Source organism: Hypanus sabinus, chromosome 17, assembly GCF_030144855.1.
Source record: "Hypanus sabinus isolate sHypSab1 chromosome 17, sHypSab1.hap1, whole genome shotgun sequence".
Taxonomy (NCBI): domain Eukaryota; kingdom Metazoa; phylum Chordata; class Chondrichthyes; order Myliobatiformes; family Dasyatidae; genus Hypanus; species Hypanus sabinus.
In genome coordinates, this window is record NC_082722.1 from 48,569,920 (window position 1) to 48,582,812 (window position 12,893).

Consider the following 12,893-nt stretch of genomic DNA (forward strand, 5'->3'; position numbering starts at 1 on the left):
ATAGAGGTTTCCCTGGGCTGTCTTTATCAACCCGCCACACGTGAAAACACAAAATCATTTTCTTTTAAACAGTAATCTTTCTGTATTGAAGGTGGGCTGCCTTCAAGAGAGTGAATGCGTGGAAAGCATCCGGTCTGGACAGAGTACTTGGCCGAGTATTGAAGACCCAGGCTGGCGAGTAGCGGGTGAGTTCATGGATATCTTCAACCTCTTGCTCCAGCAGTGTGTGGTACCCACCTGCCTCAAGCAGGCTTCAATCGTATCAGTGCCCAAGAAGAGCACGGTAAACTGTCAAAATGACTATGGCCCAGTGGCTCTTACATCCACAGTGGTGAAGTGTTTTGAGAGGCTGGTGTTGAAGCATATCAGCTCCTGCCTGAATGGTGACTTAGGTCCGCTACAATTCGCCTACTGAAGCAACAGGTCTGCGGCAGGTGCCATGTCGTTGACTCTTCACACACCCCAGAACATCTGGACAACAAAGATGCATACAACAGGACGCTCTTTATCGATTACAGGTCGGCATTTAACACCATTATCCCCTCAAAACTAATCAGTAAACTCCAAGACCTGGGCCTCAATACCACCTTGTGTAATTGGATCCTGGATCTCCTCACTTGTAGACACCAGTTAGTTCAGATTGGTAGAAGCATCTCCTCCACAATCTCCATCAGCACAGGAGCACCATGGGGATGTGAGCTTAGACCCTGCTCTGCTTGCTTTACACCTATGACTGTGTGGCTAAGTACAGCTCCAACACCACATTACAAGTTTGCTTATTTGATGAATCAGCATACAGGAAGGAGATTGAAAACTTGTCTGAGTGGTGTAATAACAACAACCATTTGCTCAATGTCAATAGGACCAAGGAACTGATTGTAGACTTCAAGAGAGGGAAATGAAGTGTCCATGAGCCAGTAATCATTGGAGGGTCAGAAACTTTAAATTCCTGGGTGTCACTATAAATACTGCCACCTACTCAATCTCTAGAAAGGACTAGTAGGATATGCCTTCATTTCTTACATTGGCTGAGTTGTTAATTCAGTTGTATTGAATGGGAGTACAGCCTCATAACTGAACACATTTCCTGAGCTACCTCAGGTGCACAGAATGAAAATCAGTTTCTGAAGGCAGCAAAACTTGAGAAAGATACTCCAAAGTGACAGAAATGACAGAACTGCAATGTTTGGATCACTTAGGACTGGTTGGATGTAGAACCATGACTACAGGCTATGACCTTAGTGCTGGAAGGTGCAGTTGTGGTGGGTAACTCATTGTCAACTCATAAAGACTCAAATCTTCATAAGTTGTAAATTTTCTGTGATAAAAGGAATGCATTGCCAGATTGGTTCATACTTGAGTGTTTTGCACAAAGGGAGGAATACATTTATCAGAAACAGAATCTGGTTTAATTTCACTGGCATATTGATGCACCATCAATAACTCTCGGAGTTGTGAGGCGAGATACAGGCTTTTATTGGCTGGAAGAAAGAACAAGCAGCAAGTGACCACCACACAACATCCTGGAGACTGAGGCCGGGGCGGTGTCCCCAATCGCCTTTATACCGGGGTCCGTGGGAGGAGCCACAGGAGCAGTCAGCGGGGGTGGGGGGGCGTGTACAGATAGGTATATGTAGTTCACCACACATATGCTGTGAAATGTATTGTTTTACAGCAGCAGTACAGTGCAATACATAATAATGTAAAAATTATAAATTAAAATAAAAAAATCTTAAAAATAAATTAAATAAATAGTAGAAAAAGAGAGCAAAGAAGAGGAAAAATGGTGAGGAATCACAAAAAAGAGAAAATCTGCAGATTCTGTAAGTCCAAGTAACACACTCAAAATGTCGGAGGAACTCAGCAGACCAGGCAGCATCTATGGAAAAAGGTTCATTTGACATTTTGGGCTGAAAGCGGTGAGTTATGCACATGGGATCACTGTCCATTCAGAAACATGATTTTTTTAAAATTTAGCGATACAGTGCAGAGTAGGCCCTTTTGGCCTTTTGAGCCACACCTCCTTGGCAACCCTCAACAACCCTAACCTGATGACAGGACAAGTTACAATGACCAGTTAATCTACCCGGTATGCCTTTGGACTGTGGGAGGAAACCTGAGCACCCTAGGAAAAACCCACACATTCCAGTACAGAGACTCCTTACAGATGGCACTGGAATTGAACTCTGAACTCTGACACCCTGAGCTGTAATTGCATTGTGCTCACTGCTATGCTACCATGGCACCCGTGGTACTTATGGCGGAGGGGAAGAAGCTGCTCCTAAAATACTGAATGTGTGTCTTCAGGCTTCTGTACCTCCTAGTAGCAATGAGAAGAGGTCATTTCCTGGGTGATGGGGGTCCTTAATGATGGATGTCACTTTTTGAGGCATCACCTTTTGAAGGTGTTCTCGATGCTGGAGAGGCTAATGCCCATGATGAAGCTGGCTGAGTTTATAACTTTCTGCAGCTTTTTCTGAGCCTGTGCAGTGACCCCCTCCATACCAGACTGTGGTGCAACTAGTTAGAATGCTCTCCATGGTATTTCTGTAAAAATTTGCTGGAGTCATTGGTGACTCTAGCTCCTAATGTTCAAGCTCCTAATGAAATATATCTGCTGCCATGTTTTCTTTGTAATTGCATCAATATGTTGGGCCCAGAAGCTCCTTAGAGATGTTGACACCCAGGAGATTGAAACTGCCTATACCTCAAAGAGGACTGGTGTGTGTTCCCTCAACTTCCCTTTCCTAAAGTCCACAATCAATTCCTTGGTCTTACTGACATTAAATGCAATGTTGTTGTTATAACTCCACTACATCAGCTATCTATTTTGCTCCTGTATGCCTCCTTGTCAACATCTGAAATTCTGCCAACAATAATTGTGTCATTGGCAAATTTATAGATGGCATTTAAGCTGTGCCTGGCCACACAGTCACGGGTATGGAAAGAGTAGAACAGTGAGCTAAACATGCATCCTTGAGGTGCACCACCTTCAGCAAGGAGGAGATGTTATTTCTGATAATGCGGTGACTGTAGTCTCCCAATGAGGAAGTCAAGGGTACAGTTATAGAGGGAGGTAGAGAGGCATAGGTTTTGAATTAGAGCTTGTTGATTAGAACTGAGATATGATTGAGGTTGAATGCTGAGCTGTAATCAATAAATAGCAGCTTCAAGTGGGTATTGGTACTGAACAGGTGATCCAAACGCGAGTGACATTGCATCTGCAGTAGACCAATTTTGGTGATAGACTAATTGCAGTGGGTCCAAGTCCTTGCTTAGCCATGACTTATCTCTCAAAGCACTTCATCAGAGATGATATTCATTGAGGCAGCTCACCCTGCTCTTCTTGGGCACTGGTATGACTGTCACCCTTTTGAAGCAGGTGGGAACCCCCACCTGCGACAGTGATAGATTGGAGATGTCTTAGAATATCTCTGCCAGTTGATTAACACAAAATTTTAGTGTCCTGCCAGGTACACCATTAGGGCCTGATGCCTAGTGAGGGTTCACCCTCGTGTAAAATGTTCTGAAGTCAATCTCCGAGACAAAGATTACGTGGCCAGCAGATGCTACAGGGATTTACACAGGTGTCGTTTTATTCTCTCTTTCAAAGTGTGCTTGAAGGGTGCTTAGATCATCTGAGAGTGAAACATCGCAGCCATTTGTGAAGTTAGGTTTCGCCATGTATGACATAATGGTCAGTAAACCATGCGAGAGCAGGCATGCCTCTGATTGTGTCTCTAACTTCAACTGGAATTGTTCTTTCATTCTTAAAATAGCCTTCCATAGGTCACAGCTGGACTTCTGGCATAGTTTGGAATCACTGAACTTGAATGCCACAGATCTAGCCCTCGGTAGACTGTGAATCTTCTGGTTCATCCACGGATTTTGGTTTGGGTATGCCCAGGATGTTCTTGAAGGCACACTCCAAATCACACACAGGTTTTGATGGTCGATGGCATCTGCGGCTTATTCATTCAGATTCGAAGATGATTATCTTCCAGTCCACTGACTCAAGGCGTATTGTCAGCACTCCTTCATCTCCCTTGACTGTTCTTTCTTAATCTTGTATTCTTTCTCTGCCCATATGCTGGGAGTAGAAGGACAGCCAGGAGATCGGATTTTCTAAAGCATGCAAGTGGGATGGTGCGGTAGGCGCTCTTGATGGTGGTATAACAGTGGTCCAGTGTGTTGACTCCTCTGGTTCCACAGGAGATATATAGATGGCAGTTGTTCAGAGACATCGACAAGCTGGCCTGGTTGAAATCCAACCAGTGATAGGACATGCATTGGGATTTGCAGTTTGGTGTCAGCTGATCACAGTGATAAGCTCCTCCAGTGCCTGCTTAGCCGGGGTGGAATGTACACCACTACCAGGATGATGCCAGAAACTCCCTCGGCAGATAAAATGGAAGATACTTGACTGTTGATGTTCCAGGTTGGGTGAGCAGCATCGAGGCAGAACTGCCGCATCTGTGCACCACAATGAGTAAATTATAAAGCATACTTCACCTCTTCTACCTTTAGAAGTACCTGTCTTTTCAGTGGATGGGGAAGCCTTCAGGCTGTGGTGCTGCTTCTGAAAGTTCTTTACATTCATATCAAATAATTGTTCTCAAGTCTATGTTTTTGAATGCAACTTTTAAGGTATAGGGAGACAATGAATTAACTGAGCAAGAGAAATTACAGAAAGCAATGTATTGGGGGTTGCAACTATATGTTTGGAAGAAGGGTTAAGGCATAAACTGTTGTTTCATTGATCAGAGCATTCAAAATTCAGGATTGTTTGTCATTCGTCAGCACACAAGTATAAAGGAGAATGGAATAATTGTTAATTAAATCCAATGCAGCATAAGAAACACAATAAATATAAATACACAAGATTGGCTGACATACATAGACTGATAGTTTGTACATAAAGCGACGCTAGGTATCTGTATGTAATGTGTCTCTGAAAGGAAATGATGAAGTATTGTGGTAGGGTGAGGTGGGGTGGGTTAATGGGTGGAGGTGTTGACCAAGCTGAAGACTTGGGGTTGGGGGAGTTCCTGTTTTTAAGCCTGCTGGTCCTGGCTCTTCTATGTGTGTGGGACGAACAGTCTAGGGTGAGTGGGATCCTTCATAATATTTTTACAGTATCTTACTCTATATATGTACACCCTTGAGGTTGGGTAGGCTGGAGCCAGGAGTGTGTTGGCAGCTTTGACTACCCGTTGTAGAGCTCTCCTGCTCAACACAGTGTTGGTTCTGTACCTCACAGTGATGCAGCTCATTAGGACGCTCTCAACTGTGCACCTATAGAAGGTTGTGAGTGTGGACATACAGGGTCCAGCTCTCTTCAGCCTTCTCGTAGAGGTGGTGGTGAGATTTCCTGATGTGGAGGATGTGTTCTGGCACCATGAGTGGTTGTTTAAGATGTGCACTCCCAGGAGTTTAAAACTGCTCACAGTTTCCACTGATGTAAAGAGGGCGTGAGTGGCGCAGATTTTCTGAAGTCGACAACCATCTCCTTTGTCTTGTTGACATCGAGGAAAAGGTTATTTGCCTGGCACCAGGCCTGGAGCTCTTCCACCTCCTCTCTGTAGGCCGTCTCATCACTGTTGGTGATGAGCCCCACCACTAACACGTAACTGGTGAACTTGACAATGTGATTTTTTTGCGATTGTGTGTGAGCAGAGTGTATAGCAGTGGGCTCAATGCACAGCCCTCGGGGGCATCCATGTTGAGGATGATTGGGAGGGAGGAGTAGCTGTGCTTCTTGACTACCTGAGGTCAGTTGGTTAGGAAGTCACAGTGGTGTATTTGGACTGAGGAGTTCATCAGGGCTTGTGGGACGGTAGTGTTGCTTGCTGAGCTGAACTCCAGAAACAGCATTCTGACGTAAGTGGCCTCATTTTCTTGGTGTATCAGGGCGAGTACATGACAGACGCTCTGGCATATGTTGCAAGGCGGTTCTGTCAGTAAACATATTGGTGGGTGTGCAGTGTGACAGGAATGGAGTTTGGGATCAGTGCCATTGTTCGGTGGAGTCCTTTGATACAGGGACGATGGTGGCTGATTTGAAACAAGTGGGGATGGCAGCCAGATGTGCACAATCTCTGAGTATTCAGACTGGGATGTTGTCTGTCAGCAGCCTCCTGGGGTTTGACTCTCTGCAGGGTGCTCCTGTCTGCTGCTGTTACAGACAGTGGCTCACCTGGAAGGGGGGTGGGGGAGCATTTGTGGTGGCATTGTGTTGCGCGCCTCGAAGCCTGCATGGAAGTTGTTCCAAGTATCGGGACGCCCTAAGCACCATGCAGCAATGTTACGCCTCTGCATCCACCCCCTCTTCCTGCAAGTTATCAGACAAGCCAGGCTTTCTTTTTGTGTGCCTAGTCTGTGCAGTTCCACCTAATTCTCGAGGGCATAGTAAACTATATCAGTCTGATAGCAGTGGGTACCGAAAGTGGGGTGGAACCGAGCAACATACCAAGCTGTGGCATTGAAAACCTGCACTCGGGAACAAGCTGCAAGTAGTGCAATATACCTGCGACAGTGTGGACAAGTGACCGACCATGTCCGGTTTACAAGTTGGGCAAGTCGAACATATTTATGCATCACTTTGCTCTCAATCACTAGGCCAGTGTTGATAGGACCTTCAAGTGGCACTAACTTACCATTAGCCTGATCGCCAAAGTCGGTGTGAATAAGCCTCCAGATCTCATCACAGCCCTTGGCTAAACACAGATCAGAGTTGAATTTCAGGGTAGATGTGAGAGTGGCTTCCTTTAATATTAAGGCAGCAACTAAACTAGTGTGGCATTAAGCCCTGATAAAACAGTTAATAGTTATTAAGGGGTGATGCACCATCAATAACTCTCGGAGATGTGAGTTAAGGTAGGCTTTTATTAGCTGGAAGAAAGCACCGTCAGCAGCAAGCGACCACCACACAACATCCTGGAGACTGAGGGAGGAGCCTTTATACAGGGGTCTGTGGGAGGAGCCACAGGAGCAGTCAATGGTGGGGGGGGGGGGCATGTCCAGACAGGTAGATGTAGTTCACCACAAGGGGAAATCACTCTACTGGCTGGGTATCAATCCTCAACCATGATGGTTGTAGTTCTTGGTGTTTAATCATCCATTCCCTGAGAGTTCACTCCAGGAGTTCCTCAGACGCAACTTCCTGCTTCATTAATGTCATTCCTTCCATCATAAGGTCCCAAAGGGGATGCCTGTTTATGACTGCAGCTCTATTTAACACTTTCAGCAAATGAACCAGTCTATGAGTGTGTGCTGCAATGCCAAGACAGCATTGAGGCATGGGCTGGTAAGTGACAAGTAACATTCATGCCACAAAAGTACCAATCAATGACGGTTTTCAAGTATTAGAGCAAGTCTAGCTACCAATTCAGAAAAATCAAGAGATTTACCATCACTAGTTCTCCATCATCAATATTCTTGGGGTCACCAGTGGCCAAAACTCTGGCTATTGAAGTAATTGAGAGGCTGGATATCTTGTGGCAAGTGACTTCCTGCTACCCACAGCTTCTCCATCACCTTTAATTGCACAAGTCAACAGCGGGATAGAATACTTGACACTTGCATAGATGTGTGGGATTCCAGTCACACCATTCAGAACAAAGCAGCTTGCTTGACTGGCACTGCACCCACTACTAGCACAACAGCGGATAGATGGACCATTTAAACAAATGCACATGATTATTCCTACTGGATTCTCTGCTGATTTTTATCAATAACGGAACCAGGTTGGTGATATTTTTTTTAACTAATTGCCTGTTGCGCTACTGTTGACTTAGCCATCCCAAATCACAACTTTTCTTCTTTTTAAGCCATCCTGTTGTTGATTTACTCTTGTCTTTTGGATCATTGTCTTGTTGCATTATCCAACTTCTACTAAGCTTCAGGTGACGGCCTGCTACCCTGACATTCTCCCGTAAAATATCTTGATACAATCCGAGTTCATTGTTCCCTGAACGATTGCAAGCTGTCCAGACCCTGAGGCAGCAAAGCAGCCCCAAACCATGAACTCAGCATTCTATGTTGTGCTCTTGGTGTGATCTTTGCAGGACGCCCACTCCTAGGGAGAGTAGCAGCAGTACTGAGTTTCCTCCATTTGTAGACAACTTCTCTTACTGTGGACTGATGAACGCTCACATCTTTAGAAATGCTTTGATAGCTTTTTCCAGCTCCATGCATCTCTATAATTCTTCTAGGGCCCTCTGAAAGATGTTTTGGTTGAGGCACGGTGCACATAAACAGATCTTTCTTGAGAAAAGCAGGCTCTGTCAGTAACCTGACTTTGTCTTCTTTGTAGGGCAGGGCACCTCTACAATCCACACACCAATCTCATCTCATTGATAGGAACACCCGACTCCAAATAGTTTTTGTAGAAGGCATTTCCCCAGAGGTTCACATACTTTTTTCAACAAATACATGTAGTATTGGATCAATTTTTTCAATAAATAAATGAACAAATATAATGGTTTTGTGTTATTTATTCAATTGGGTTCTCTTTATCTAGTTTTAGGACTTACATGAAGATCTGATCACATTTTTGGTTATAGTTATACAGAAATAAGGAAAATCTATAGGGTTCACAAACTTTCTAGCACCACTTTGAGAGTATGTTTCACCTTGCTACCTGTCCACCTTTGGCCTTCCTGATTTCTTTCTTAAGTGTTCTCTTGGATTTGTTTTATTCCTCAAACACTTCTTTTATCTTAATTGTGCCTCCTTTTCCATTACAAGGGCCTCAACATCTCTTGATAACCAAGGTTCCCTAAATCTGTTAGCCTTGTCTTTTATTCTAACGGGAATGTAGAGATTCTGTACTCTCAGTGTATCTCTTTATCGGAAAACAGCCCATCTCAGTCCACATCTGCCAGTTCCCTTCTGATGTCATCAAAATTCACTTTTCTCTTATTGAGAATCTCAATCTGAGGATTAGTTCTATCCTTCTCCACAATTATCTTGAAATACTAGATCCAGTGTTCCCCCACACACACTTCTGTCAACTGCTCCGTCTCATTCTCTAGGAGGAGATTCAGTATTTCTATCTGCTTTCCCCACGACCACTGGCTGTCCTGCTACTCTGGTTCCCATCCCCCTGTAACTCTAGTTTAAAACCCCTCCGAGCAGTGCTGGCAAACCTGCCAACAAGGGTATTGATCCCCCCCTCCTGCTTAACTGCAAAATTCCATTTGTACTGGTCCCACCTACCCTGCAAGAGAGCCTAATGATCCAAAACTCTAAAGCCCTCCCTTATGTACCCCCACATAAGGGGTACATAAGCCACATGTTAAACTGCACTATCTTCCTAGTTCTTGTCTCACGAGTACATGGCACAGGTAGCAATCCTGAGATCACCACCATGGAGATCCTGTCTTTTAACTTTGCACCTAACTACCTGAACTCACTTTGCAAGACCTCAACACTTTTCCTATGTCATTGCTACTGATGTTGACCATGACCTCTGATTGCACACTCTCCCCCTTAAGAATGCTGTGGACTCAATGTAAATTTTCTCTGATCCTGGCACCTAGTAGTCTTGTTCTCATCCAGAGAAGCTCCTGTCTGTTCCCCTAACCAGTTAATCCTCTATCACTACCGCTTGCCTCTTCTCCACCCCAAATCTCAGTCGCAGAGCCAGAGGCCTGACCGCTGTGGCTTTCCTCTGTTATGTCCGTAAGCCCATAAGATATTCAGATTCAGATTCAGTTTATTGTCATTTAGAAACCACAAATGCAATGCAGTTAAAAAATGAGACAACGTTCCTCCAGAATGATATCACAAAAGCATATGACAAAATAGACTACACTAGAAAATCCACATAACGTTCGGCAATCCCCAGTCCAGAGTCCGGAGAGGCTGCTGTGTATTAATATTGCGCTACCGTCTTAGCGCGTTCCCTGGAAAGGAGCTCCAAATCCAGCAGACAAACAAGACCAAAAACTAAAGCTACAAGACCTGCACAAAACCACATAGTTACAACAGTGCAAACAAAAGCGTAATTGATAAAAAAAACAGACCATGGACACAGTAAAAAATAGTCCAAAGTGTTAAAGGACTGTAAGTTCAAAAGAAATCACCACACAGTTTCCACAAGTCCCCAGGGTCCCGACAGACTTGCCATCCCACACCGGCAGCAGAAGGGAATACCCCCGCTATGGACTTCCATGGCGCCGCCTGACTCAGCCTCGCAGACGCAACACACAACGAAAGCTCCGTTGAACCCAGCTTCGCAGACGCAGCACACACTGAAAGCGACCTGACCACAGTGGACTCCAAGTCCGTCGAACCTCCGAGCCGATGACCAATCCCTCCAGCACAGCTTCTCCGAGCACCATCCTCTGCCGAGTGTATTAAGATGACCCCGCCAACGGCCATCGGCAACGCGACCCCGAGGACTGGGGTCCTGTTCTTCCCAGCAGAATCCTGGACCTCACAGCAGCAGCAGCAATGAAAAGGGTCTTCCTGGAGATTTCCCAATGTTCCCCCATGCTCCCACGTCCGGTTTTCAATTGATTATGATTGTGCACAGCACCCCACTTCACAAATAACAGATAATCAGCTCCAGAGTGGCCACTGCAAGCTGTGTCACGCCACCATCTTGGGAAAAAAATAGGAGCAGAAGTAGGCCATTTGGCCCATTGAGTCTGCTCCAGCATTCTATCATGGACTGATCCAATTCTTCCAGTCATCCCCACTCCCATGCCTTTTCCCCATACCCTTTGATTCCCTGGCTAATCAAGAACCTAACTACCTTTGTCTTAAATACACCCAATGACATGGCCTCCACAGCCACTCGTGGCAACAAATTCCACAGATTTACCACCCCCTGACTTAAGTAATTTCTCTTTATCTCAATTCTAAATAGATGTCCTTCAATCCTGAAGCCATGCCTTCTTGTCCTAAACTCCCCTACCATGGGAAATAACTTTGCCATATCTAATCCGTTCAGGCCTTTTAACATTCGGAATGTTTCTATGAGATCACCCCCCCCCACCCATTCTCCTGAACTCCAGGGAATACAAGAGCTGCCAGACATTCCTCATACGGTAACCCTTTCATTCCTGGAATCATTCTCGTGAATCTTCTCTGAACACTCTCCAATGTCAGTAAATCCCTTCTAAAATAAAGACACCAAAACTACACACAATACTCCATGTGGTCTCACGAGTGCCTTATAGAGCCTCAACATCACATCCTTGCTCTTATATTCTATACCTCTAGAAATGAATGCCAACATTGCATTCGCCCTCTTCACCATCGACTCAACCTGGAGGTTAACCTTTAGGGTATCCTGCACAAGAACTCCCAAGTTCCTTTGCATCTCTGCATTTTGAATTATCTCCCCATCTAAATAGCCTGCCTGTTTATTTCTTCCACCAAAGTGCAAGACCATACATTTTCCAACATGGTACTGTATCTCATTTGCCACTTTTTTGCCCATTCCCCTAAACTATCCAAGTCTCTCTGTGGGCTCTCTGTTTCCTCAACACTACCTGCTCCTCCATCTATCCTTGTATCATTGGCAAATTTAACCACAGATTCATTAATCCCACAGCCCAAATCATTGACATACATCATAAAAAGCAGCAGACCCAACACCAACCCTTGTGGAACTCCACTGGTAATCGGCAGCTAGTCAGAATAGGATCCCTTTATTCCCACTCTCTGTTTTCTGCCAACCAGCCAATGCTCCACCCATGCTAGTAACTTCCCTCTAATTCCATGGGCTCTTATCTTGCTAAGTAGCCCCATGTGTGGCACTTTATCAAAGGCCTTCTGAAAATTCAAGTACACCACATCTACTGCATCTCTTTTGTCTACCCTGCTTGTAATTTCCTCAAAAAATTACAGTAAGTTTGTCAAGCAACACACACAAAATGCTGATGGAATGCAGCAGGCCAGGCAGCATCTATAGGGAGAAGCACTGTCGATGTTTCGGGCCGAGAGCCTTCGTCAGGACTAACTGAAAGGAAAGATAGGATTTTGCTTTCAGGAAACCATGCTGGTTTTGGCCTATGCCTCCAGGGTCTCCGTAATCTTATCCCTAACAATCGATTCCAACAACCTCCCAGCTACCGCTGTCAGGTTAACAGGTCTATACATGTAGTTTCCTTTCTGCTGCCTCCCACCCTTCTTATATAGTGGAGTAACACTTGCAATTTTCCAGTCATCCAGTACAATGCCAGAATCTATCGATTCTTGAAAGATAATTGTTAATGCCTCTGCAATCTCTCCAGCTACTTCCTTCAGGACCTGAGGGTGCATTCTATCAGGCCCAAGAGATTTATCCACCCTCAGACCATTAAGCTTCCTGAGCACCTTCTCAGTTGTAATTTTCACTGCACTTACTTCTTCCCTGACACTCTTGAATGTCTGATATACTGCAGATGTCTTCCACTATGAAGACTGCTGCAAAATACACATTCAGTTGCTCTGCCATCTCTGCATCTCTCATTACAATTTTCTATTGGTCCTATATCTACCCTTGACTCTCTTTTACCATCAGCTTCCTTTCATAACTCATCTTTTCCTTCCTAATGACTTCCTTAGTTTACTTCTGCAAGTTTTTAAAAGCTTTCCAATCCTCTATCTTCCCACCAGCTTTGGCTTTGCTTTTACTTTGGCTCTGACTTCACTTGTCAGCCTCAGTACTGTTCTTCTTCCATTAGAAAATTTTTACTTATTTGGAATATATCTGTCTTGCACTTCCCTCATTTTTCGCAGAAACTCAAGCCATTGCTGCTCTGCTGTCCTTCCTGCTAGTGCCTCTTTCCAATCAACTTTGGCCATTTTCCCTCTCATGCCATTGTAATTTCCTTTATTCCACTGAAATACCGACACATTGGATTTGAGTTTCTCCTCAAATTTCAAAGTGAACTCGA